We start from the raw sequence: 11,014 nt of genomic DNA, 5'->3' as shown, positions 1-11,014 counted from the left end.
TGTGACTAAATAAAAATCTAATCTACAAAATGATGGTAAGCCTTGGGTAGATTGTGTGTGTGAACTACACAGCTGTGTTGCAGCCATGTTGAGGTCAACATACAGTTTGAACTGCAGAGAATACTGTCCATCTCAAACTGGCAGTTTTAATGTACTGTATCACTGTCTTCTGGTAGAAATGAAGGATAGGATTTAATCCGTATCGCAGATGTTCGCAGAAGGTCCGCGTTATAACTCGATTGAAATTTAAAGGCATTTTCCCCTGTTCGCAGAGACTGCATTCACAGTAAACACCGCATATGTCAGCTCAATCTGAAATGACCTTCACATATTAACGCTGACCTTGAATGATACTTCCACAATACGGATTGAATCCAGTCCTAAATCTGGAATTAACTCAATCAATAAACACCATACTGGGCTTAATAAGACAACGTTGACCAATACTTAATGAAAAGGTAGGCCTACATTTTGCGAGGTGATTTGACAGGTTTGAGTCTCATTCACATAGACGTTGGCCTTGGACACAGAGGTAGGATCAGTTGAGTTGACCCTTCCCATATCTTAACCATCACCAGTGAGTGGTGAGGATGCACAACTTTCTGACATTTTACAGCTTGATTCTACCTGCTGTATTATTTGCTGTCCAGAGAACCTTTTAAATCTGATTAGCTTTCTCTTGACAAATCAAACAGTCCATGAAACTGGGCGGTACATAAACCAGGGGTGCAGATTAACCCCTTTCATCTTTGCTCTGCTCATTGGAGCAGCGTAAAAATTATCATAGAGGAATGTGTTATGACACTAACATCACAAATGTGTTTATTTTACGTTATTAAGAACTTTTATTCCACTTTTATCATAGTGCTATGCTTTTTTTAATAATCTCAAAAGGTGAGGAAATATAGCTAAGAATGTGCCTGCTCTCGATTTCCAGTCGCCATGGAGGACGACAAGATCGTCGAAGGGTATGAGTGCAAGGCCTACTCCCAGCACCATCAGGTGTCACTGCAGTCTGGCTACCACTTCTGTGGTGGCTCCCTGATCTCCAGCACAGGGTGGTGTCTGCTGATCACTGCTACAAGTCTAAGTATCATGTGAACTACTTCCAATATATTGTGTCTAGCGTATTTTGTTCTGTCAACATCTAACCTATTTTATTTATTTCACCTTTATTTAACCAGGTAGGCTAGTTGAGAACAAGTTCCCATTTACAACTGCGACCTGGCCAAGATAAAGCAAAGCAGTTTGAAACATACAACAACACAGAGTTACACATGGAAAAAACAAACATACAGTCAATAATACAGTAGATAAAGTGTGTGCAAATGAGGTAGGATAAGGGAGGTAAAGGTAATAAATAGGCCATGGTGGCGAAGTAATTACAATATACCAATTAAACACTGGTGTGATAGATGTGCAGAAGATGAATGTGCAATTAGAGATACTGGGGTGCAAAGGAGCAAGATAAATAAATAAATACAGTATGGGGTTGAGGTAGTTGGATGGGCTATTTACAGATGGGCTATGTACAGGTGCAGTGATCTGTGAGCTGCTCTGACAGCTGGTGCTTAAAGATAGTGAGGGAGATATGAGTCTCCAGCTTCAGTGATTTTTGCAGTTCGTTCCAGTCATTGGTGGCAGAGAACTGGAAGGGAAGGCGGCCAAAGGAGGAATTGGCTTTGGGGGTGACCAATGAGATATACCTGCTGGAGTGTGTGCTACGGGTGAGTGCTGCTATGGTGACCAGTGAGCTAAGGGCGGGGCTTTACCTAGCAAACACTTGTAGATGACCTGGAACCAGTGGATTTGGCGACGAGTATGAAGCAAGGGCCAGTCAACGAGAGCGTACAAGTTGCAGTGGTGGGTAGTATATGGGGCTTTGGTGACAAAACGGATGGCACTGTGATAGACTGCATCCAATTTGTTGAGTAGAGTGTTGGAGGCTATTTTGTAGATGACATCGCCGAAGTCGAGTATCGGTAGGATGGTCAGTTTTACGAGGGTATGTTTGGCAGCATGAGTGAAGGATGCTTTGTTGCGAAATAGGAAGCCAATTCTAGATTTAATTTTGGATTGGAGATGCTTAATGTGAGTCTGGAAGGAGAGTTTACAGTCTAGCCAGACACCTAGGTATTTTTAATTGTCCACATATTCTAAGTCAGAACCGTCCAGAGTAGTGATGGTAGTCAGGAAGGCGGATGCGGGCAGTGAACGGTTGAAGAGCATGCATTTAGTTTTACTTGCATTTAAGAGCAGTTGGAACTCACGGAAGGAGAGTTGTATGGCATTGAAGCTCGTCTGGAGGTTTGTTAACACACTGTCCAAAGAAGGGCCAGAAGTATACTGAATGGCGTCGTCTGTGTAGAGGTGGATCAGAGAATCACCAGCAGCAAGAGCGACATCATTGGATGTATACAGAGAAGAGAGTCGGCCCGAGAATTTAACCCTGTGGCACCCCCATAGAGACTGCCAGAGGTCCGGACAACAGGCCCTCCGATTTGACACACTGAACTCTATCAGAGAAGTAGTTGGTGAACCAGGCGAGGCAGTCATTTGAGAAACCAGGGCTGTTGAGTCTGCCAATAAGAATGTGGTAATTGACAGAGTTGAAAGCCTTGGCCAGGTCGATGAATATGGCTGCACAGTAATGTCTCTTATCGATGGCGGTTATGATATCAATTAGGACCTAGAGCATGGCTGAGGTGCACCCATGACCAGCTCTGAAACCAGATTGCATAGCGGAGAAGTTACGGTGGGATTCGAAATGGTCGGTAATCTGTTTGTTAACTTGGCTTTCGAAGACCTTAGAAAGGCAGGGTAGAATAGATATAGGTCTGTAGCAGTTTGGGTCTAGAGTGTCTCATCCTTTGAAGAGGGGGATGATCACGGCAGCTTTCCAATCTTTGGGAATCTCAGACGATACAAAAGAGAGGTTGAACAGGCTAGTAATAGGGGTTGCAACAATTTCGGCAGATAATTTTAGAAAGAGAGGGTCCAGATTGTCTAGCCCGGCTGATTTGTAGGGGTCCAGATTTTGCAGCTCTTTCAGAACATCAGCTATCTGTATTTTGGTGAAGGAGAAATGGGGGAGGCTTGGGCGAGTTGCTGTGCGGCGTGCAGGGCAGTTGACCGTGGTGGGGGTAGCCAGGTGGAAAGCATGGCCAGCCATAGAAAAATGCTTATTGAAATTCTCAATTATAGTGGATTTATCGGTGGTGACAATGTTTCCTAGCCTCAGTGCAGTGGGCAGCTGGGAGGAGGTGCTCTTATTCTCCATGGACTTTACAGTGTCCCTGAACCTTTTTGAGTTTGTGTTACAGGATGCAAATTTCTGTTTGAAAAAGCTAGCCTTAGCTTTCCTAACTGCCTGTCTGTATTGGTTCCTAACTTCCCTGAAAAGTTGCATATCACGGGGACTATTGAATGCTAATGCAGTACGGCTATATCTGTTCCTGGTTCTACATTTTTTGAATGGGGCATGCTTATTTAAGATGGTGAGGAAGGCACTTTAAAAAAATAACCAGGCAATCCTCTACTGACGGGATGAGGTCAATATCCTACCAGGATACCAGGGCCAGGTTGATTAGAAAGCTCACTGAAGTGTTTTAGGGAGCGTTTGACAGTGATGAGGGGTGGTCGTTTGACCGCAGACCCATTACGGATGCAGGCAATGAGGCAGTGATCGCTGAGATCTTGGTTGAAAACAGCAGAGATGTATTTGGAGGGCAAGTTGGTTAAGATGATATCTATGAGGGTGCCCGTGTTTACGGATTTGGGGTTGTACCTGGTAGGTTCATTGATCATTTGTGTGAGATTGAGGGCATCAAGCTTAGATTGTAGGATGGCTGGGGTGTTAAGCATGTCACAGTTTAGGTCACCTAGCAGCACGCGCTCTGAAGATAGATGGGGGGCAATCAATTCACATATGGTGTCCAGGGCAAAGCTGGTGGAAGAGGGTGGTCTATAGCAAGCAGCAACGGTGAGAGACTTGTTTTTGGAAAGGTGGATTGGGGGCAATCAATTCACATATGGTGTCCAGAGCACAGCTGGGGGCAGAGGGTGGTCTATAGCAAGCAGCAACGGTGAGAGACTTGTTTCTGGAAAGGTGGATTTTTAAAAGTAGAAGCTCGAATTGTTTGGGTACAGACCTGAAAAGACAGAACTCTGCAGGCTCTCTGCAGTAGATTGCAACTCCGCCCCCTTTGGCAGTTCTATCTTGTCGGAAAATGTTATAGTTAGGGATGGAAATTTCAGGGTTTTTGGTGGTCTTCCTAAGCCAGGATTCAGACACGGCTAGGACATCCGGGTTGGCAGAGTGTGCTAAAGCAGTGAATAAAACAAACTTAGGGAGGAGGCTTCTAATGTTAACATACATGAAACCAAGGCTTTTAGAAGAAGTCAACAAATGAGAGCACCTGGGGAGTAGGAGTGGAGCTAGGCACTGCAGGGCCTGGATTAACCTCTACATCACCAGAGGAACAGAGCAGGAGTAGGATAAGGGTACGGATAAAAGGTTATAAGAACTGGTCGTCTTGTAAGTTCGGAACACAGTGTAAAAGAAGCAGGTTTCTGGGTGCGATAGAATAGATTCAAGGCATAATGTACAGACACAAGTATGGTAGGATGTGAATACATTGGAGGTAAACCTAGGCATTGTGTGATGATGAGAGAGATATTGTCTCTAGAAACATTTAAACCAGCTGATGTCACCGCATGTGTGGGTAGTGGAACTAAAGGGTTGGCTAAGGCATATTGAGCAGGGCTAGAGGCTCTACAGTGAAATAAGACAATAATCACTAACCAGAACAGCAATGGACAAGGCATATTGACATTAGGGAGAGGCTTGCGTAGCCGAGTGATCATAGGAGTCCAGTGAGTAGTTAGGCTGGCTGCTATATTTCCATCAGGCCTGTTGTGAGTTTTCTTATCCGACTGGTACTTTACTTGCAAAATAATGTTTGGATGGAAACATGGTTAGTGATAATCTAACCTTGGCTAAACTAAAGGACATAGTTAAATACAAACTCTAAAACTAAGTTAATTAATTGGACCTCTCTCTCTCGCATTTATTTATTTTATTTAACCTTTATTTAACTACGCAAGTCAGTTAAGGACAAATTCTTATTTTACAATGACCGGCCTACTCCAGCAAACCCTCCCCTAACCCGAACAACGCTGGGTCAATTGTTGGTTGTGATACAGCCCGGGATCGAACCAGGATCTGTAGTGACGGCTCTAGCACTGAGATGCAGTGCCTTAGACTGCTGCACCACTCAGGAGTATTCCTAGAATCTTCTGATCTTCTCATGTGGTCTGTCTGGGCGAGCACAACATCCAGGTGACTGAGGGTAGCGAGCAGTTCATCTCTTCATCCCGCGTGATCCGTCACCCAAACTACAGCTCCTACTACATCGACAATCAAATCAAATCAAATTTAATCAAATGTATTTATATAGCCCTTCTTACATCAGCTGATATCTCAAAGTGCTGTACAGAAACCCAGCCTAAAACCCCAAACAGCAAGCAATGCAGGTGTAGAAGCACGGTGGCTAGGAAAAACTCCCTAGAAAAGCCAAAACCTAGGAAGAAACCTAGAGAGGAACCAGGCTATGAGGGGTGGCCAGTCCTCTTCTGGCTGTGCCGGGTGGATATTATAACAGAACATGGCCTAGATGTTCAAATGTTCATAAATGACCAGCATGGTCAAATAATAATAATCACAGTTGTCGAGGGTGCAACAAGTCAGCACCTCAAGAGTAAATGTCAGTTGGCATTTCATAGCCGATCATTGAGAGTATCTCTACCGCTCCTGCTGTTTCTAGATAGTTGAAAACAGCAGGTCTGGGACAGGTAGCACGTCCAGTGAACAGGTCACGGTTCCATAGCCGCAGGCAGAACAGTTGAAACTGGAGCAGCAGCACAGCCAGGTGGACTGGGGACAGCAAGGAGTCATCATGTCAGGTAGTCCTGAGGCATGGTCCTAGGGCTCAGGTCCTCCGAGAGAGAGAAAGAAAGAAAGATAGAAAGAAAGAAAGAGAGAATTAGAGAGAGCATACTTAAATTCACACAGGACACCGGATAAGACAGGAGAAATACTCCAATGACATCATGCTGATCAAGCTGAGAAAACCCATCACCCTCAACACCTACGTGCAGCCTGTTGCTCTGCCCACCAGCTGGCACCATGTGTGCCCCCCCCCCCCCGTGTGTGGAGTAAAGGTGGTCTAGAATTGTTTTCCCTCTGGTTGCACATTTAACATGCTGATAGAAATTAGGTAAAACTGACTTAAGTTTCCCTGCATTAAAGTCCCCGGACACTAGGAGCACCGCATCTGGATGAGCGTTTTTCTGTTTGCTTATGTCAGTATACAGCTGACTGAATGTGGTTTTAGTGCCAGCATCAGTCTGTGGTGGTATGTAGACAGCTATGAAAAATACAGATGAAAACTCTCTAGGTAGATAGTATGGTCTACAGCTTACCATGAGATACTCTACCTCAGGCGAGCAAAACCTCTAGACTTCCTTAGATATCGTGCACCAGCTGTTGTTTATAAATGTACATAGGCCCCCACCCCGTGTCTTACCAGAGGCTGCTGTTCTATCCTGTCGATAGAGTTTATAACCCGCCAGCTGTATGTTATTAATCTAGAATCTAGAATCGGCTTCCTATTTCGCAACAAAGCCTCCTTCCCTCATGCCGCCAAACATACCCTCGTAAAACTGACTATCCTACCGATCCTTGACTTTGGCGATGTCATTTACAAAATAGCCCCCAACACTCTACTCAGCAAACTGGATGTAGTCTATCACAGTGCCATCCGTTTTATCACCAAAGCCCCATATACCTCCCACCACCGCGACCTCTATGCTCTCGCTGGCTGGCCCTCACTACATATCCGTCGCCAAACCCACTGGCTCCAGGTCATCTATACGTCTATGCTAGGTAAAGCCCCGCCTTATCTCAGCTCATTGGTCACCATAGCAACACCCACCCGTAGCACGCGCTCCAGCAGGTATATTGCACTGGTCATCCCCAAAGCCAACACTTCCTTTGGCCGCCTCTCCTTCCAGTTCTCTGCTGCCAATGACTGGAACGAATTGCAAAAATCTCTGAAGCTGGAGTCTTATATCTCCCTCTCTAACTTTAAGCATCAGCTGTCTGATCAGCTTACCGATCACTGTACCTGTACACAACCAATCTGTAAATAGCACACCCGACTACCTCCTCCCCATATTATTACTTACCCTCTTGCTCTTTTGCACCCCAGTATCTCTATTTGCGCATCATCATCTGCACATATATCACTCCAGTATTAATGCTACATTGTTATTATTTTCGCCTCTATGGCCAATTTATTTCCTACCTCCCTACTCTTCTACATTTCACACACTGTACATAGATCTTTCTATTTTTCTTTTCTTTTGTGTTATTGACTGTACGTTTGTTTATGTGTAACTCTGTGTTGTTGTTTTTGTAGCACTGCATGCTTTATCTTGGCCAGGTCGCAGTTGTAAATGACTGGCCTACCTGGTTAAATAAAGGTGAAATAAAAATAAATGTAAAAAATGTATGTCGTTGTTCAGCCATGACTCTGTGTAACATAAGATAGTACAGTTTTTAAATGTCCTGTTGGTAGGATATACATGCTTTCAGTTCATCCCATTAATTTTCCAGCGATTGAACGTTGGCTAACAGTACGGATTTTAAAGGCAGATTAGCCACTTGTCGCATGATCCTCATAAGACACCCCGATATCTTTCTGTGAAATCGCAGTTTCTTTCTCCATCGAATGACGGGGATGAGGGCCTGTTCGGGTGTTTGGAGGATATCCTTCCGTCCGACTCATTAAAGAAAAATGATTTGTCCAATCGAGGTGAATAATCGCTGTTCTGATGTCCAGAAGCTCTTTTCGGTCATAAGAGACGGTAGCAGCAACATTATGTACAAAACAAGTTACAAACAATGCAAAAAAACAAACAAAATAGGACATTAAGAGCCAATAAAACGGCAGCCATCCTCTCCGGCGCCATCTAGTCTAGTCTAATCTATTACCTCCCTTTGAGTGTATCCACTAATGTCTCTCTTCTCCTTCTCTCCCTCCAGGTGTGCATCTTCAACGACTGGCTGACCAGTTTAAAAAAACAACAACAAAGAACAGGACAGGTTCCTATATTACAGATTCCTCTTCCTCAGGTATGCATGCCGTGTTGACTTCATGCTGCTGTGGCTACATGCCAAACCTTTCAGAATTCCTTTCGGGCAGCAAGGTACATCTTACAGAGGGTCGCCAAGTCCCAAGTTCATTAGTAAACATCTAACAAAAACCCATTTAATCATTGGTAGAATTGGGCCACAGCCGGGCAAGGATATCTTATGAGTCCAAAAACGACAGTATTCTAAACTCATTCTAATATTTGCTATTAACTCATTGGTGAGACTGTTATGACCTTTGCCTTATGTTCAACACCTGACTCAACCCCATCCCTAACTCCAACTCTAACCCCAGCCTTAACTACATGTCTCTCTTGCCCCCAAAAATGTATGGAAAGCCTAACTGATAAGGAATCGCATAATCTTACAGTATCGTCCTATGGCTGATTGGTCAGTATTCTACTCCTTCAGGTTAAGTTTCCCAGATGCAAGGATGAGAACAAACACTGAGATGTTTGTTCTATTCCTTCAGTCTATCTCTATCTCATCTATAGAATGCAGGCCCAGTTAGACCGGAGACATATGTCTCACATGCACAACTAACGATAGACTGGAATGTGGCAGTTTTTTTTTTATCACTGAGACATCAATCAATTGTTAGCTTCAAGCTATCTCTAGTAATGCCCATGTCCTCGACACCCAGACTAGCTGCAGGAAGCTAGAGTGGACACCATAAAACTCAGCCTTAGCAGGCCAGTCTTACTCTTAGTTAAATATATAATAGTTTACTATTAATATCAAACAAATCAGGTATGTCATTTTTCTATCACAGCTATTTGAGATGGTAACACTATTCAGTGTCAAATAACTCCGTTTTCAGTGATTCATTTGAATGCATACTGCCATACAATTAAGTATGCTATCAGTATTAGAATATTTTACTTAAAAGGATCACTTTTTAGTAGCTCATGGGACAAGTTTGTCACACCTTTCCTTTTGCTTGTCAAAAATATCTACAGTCCTTTAGAGATGTCAAACAAATATCATGATCTTAGTTTTACATTATAATGTCCCGATCATGATTTTCATAATCTCGAAAGGTGAGGCAATGTGTCAATGCTAACTGTGAGAGTTCTCTCTGTTTCCAGTTGCCACGGAGGAGGACCAGATCGTGGAAGGGAATGAGTGCAAGGCCTACTCCCAGCCCCACCTTGGTGTCTCTGAACTCTGGGTACCACTTTTGTGGTGGTTCCTTGGTCAATGAGAACTGGGTTGTGTCTGCTGCTTACTGCTACATGTCATGAGTAAACTACATACCTGTACATGAAGTATCCTATGTGCTTATAGATAAGACTTCCATTTAATGAATACATTCAATATGTGTACTGGTACATCAAGCTGCCTCGCGCTACAGAAACAGGAGATAGGCTCCTGTTCCTATTAGCCGTTCCGGCTCGCACACGCCAAGGCTTGTACAAGGTTATTTACTTACTTTACATGTCTGTCATGGCTTAACAACATCCTATCATCCAGATTATATCATGCAGTTCACTTCACCTGCACCCCAAGGCTCAGCACAGAACACCATCAAGTGATGAAAGACTTTCCTTTCCCTCTTTCTCTTTCACCCTAAGCTGTGTGGAGGTGCGTCTGGGCGAGCACAACATCCAGGTGACTGAGGGTAGCGAGCAGTTCATCTCTTCATCCCGCGTGATCCGTCACCCCAACTACAGCTCCTACAACATCGACAATGACATCATGCTGATCAAGCTGAGCAAACCCGCCACCCTCAACACCTACGTGCAGCCTGTTGCTCTGCCCACCAGCTGTGCCCCCGCTGGCACCATGTGTACCGTCTCTGGATGGGGCAACACCATGAGCTCTAGTGAGTACAGCAATAAAGGCACCATGTTAATGTATTTTGGGGTTACGTTATAAAATATACTTGGTATGGTAACCATTGCCAGTGTTAAAATGTAAATGATCCATAAATGACATGTTCTGCCTTTCATTCACTCTTCTTTCTAACCATTCTTTTATTTTTCATCCAGCCTTACAGCTGCCGATAGCAACAAGCTACAGTGCCTGAAATCTCTCATTGTCTCTCTCTCAAGGTGACTCCAGTGGCCCGTGGTGTGCAACGGTGAGTTGCAGGGTGTTGTATCCTGAGGTTATGGCTGTGCCGAGCCCGGTAACTCCGGTGTCTAAGCCAAGGTAAGAATATAGGCTTCCCTATATAGGCTTCCCGTCCCTGTCACAACTACATGTTTCTAACTTCAATAATACCAACTTTATCTCAGGTCTACAGTGACTTGGCCCTGTGTCCACTGATGTCTCCCTTCTCCTTCTCTTCCTCTAGGTGTGCATCTTCAACGACTGGCTGACCAGCACCATGGCCAACTAATAAATCTGATCCTAGCTTCGGTCCTCCAGCATGGTCCTACAACTCTACAGCATCCTGTGCAGTTCAACATCCACATTTTTTTCCCATGACAAATAAAGCATTTAACACTAAATACTTTTTTTCTGTTGTGTTTGCACTCTCACTCTCCTTAGAAGTCTTTGTAAAGGTATTTCTATCTTCTCATGTCAAGTAGTATTACTAGTAAACACCAGAGAAATTAGTAACCACCAGCAAATTGTACCCTACCATAACACTTTGCTTTGTATCAATACAAGATACCACAAGGAACATTATTGATTACATTGATTTGTTTCTATAGTTGTGTATTGATGCATTGCTGCTCACAATAGCTGGTATAGGGATGTTAAAAGTGTGGCATAATTGCTCTTCCTTCTTACCCATTTAGAGTATTCTCTCTGTGAGAGTTGTTTTGCTACTGAAATACTATGTGGTGC

General features: G+C 43.9%; 1 pseudogene; it reads left to right on the top strand.

Moving 5' to 3' along the window:
- The first annotated feature begins 208 nt into the window (after positions 1 to 208).
- Positions 209 to 10,559, top strand: LOC115176467 (trypsin-1-like; annotated as a pseudogene).
- The last annotated feature ends 455 nt before the right edge of the window (positions 10,560 to 11,014 follow it).

The sequence above is a fragment of the Salmo trutta genome, chromosome 37 (assembly GCF_901001165.1).
Source record: "Salmo trutta chromosome 37, fSalTru1.1, whole genome shotgun sequence".
Lineage (NCBI taxonomy): Eukaryota > Metazoa > Chordata > Actinopteri > Salmoniformes > Salmonidae > Salmo > Salmo trutta.
Note: the sequence above shows the minus strand (reverse complement) of the source record. Positions and strands in the feature narration are given on the sequence as shown.